Below are 913 nucleotides of genomic sequence, written 5' to 3'. Positions count from 1 at the left end.
GGGTGTCTCTACACCGCCTGCAGCAGCGAGCCTCCGAGCGCACGTTGACAAACTTTAATGCCTTGCGCGTTCGGCCTCTCGTGCTAACCAGCGGGGCCTGGTTGTTTCTTGCAGGTCCCCTCCCGGGTGACCCCAGACAGACGTCCCGATAAAATTGGGACTGTCCCGATATTTAGGTGTTCGTCCCACGTCCCGACCGATGTTTAGTCGGGACGCCATTTGTCCTGCTAGTTCATGGCGCACCCCCTGCGTCCCGATATTTTCTTCCTCTCATCTGGTCAGCCTACTGCCCCCGTCCTCTCCTGCCACGGATCGGACGCGCTTTGGGGCAGCGGCTGTCTTGGTACCGCTGCGGGACCCAGGCCTGGGGGTCCTGAGTGCCACGGTCACAGCCCTAACCCTGCCAGGGGTGCGGTGAGGGTCGCAGGCGTGGGGGAGGTGGAGATCGGTGGGCCCCCCCCTCCGCCACTTCTGCCGCCCAGGCGCGGCCGCTTTAAGGCAGGAGGCCGAACGCGGCGGCGTTTCAATGTATCGAATTGTGGCGGTCACGTGGGCCGGCGGGGCGGGGCCCGGGCTAGAGGCTGCAGCGGCGGCTCAGCCCCGGTGTGAGACGGCGGCGGCGCGGCCACGGGCGGGGGGCGGCGGCGGCGGCAGCGGCGGCGGCGGCAGCAGCGGGCGAGGAGGAGTCGGCGGCCGCGGCACCCTCCGGACCGGATCCCCCCGCGCTCCCCGGGTTGTCACTCGCCGGCGGCGAACGAGGCGCCGCGGCCCCAGGGGAGCCCGCTCGGGGCGGGGGGATCGGGCCGCCCCCCTGCGCAGCGACAGCCCGAAGAGGACCCGGACCCCCCCCCTCCCTGCAGCCTCCATCGCCCCCCCCCCCCCGGGAGCCGCTTCCCTGGCTGAGCCCCCCCCA

Source organism: Trachemys scripta, chromosome 7, assembly GCF_013100865.1.
Source record: "Trachemys scripta elegans isolate TJP31775 chromosome 7, CAS_Tse_1.0, whole genome shotgun sequence".
Lineage (NCBI taxonomy): Eukaryota > Metazoa > Chordata > Testudines > Emydidae > Trachemys > Trachemys scripta.
Note: the sequence above shows the minus strand (reverse complement) of the source record.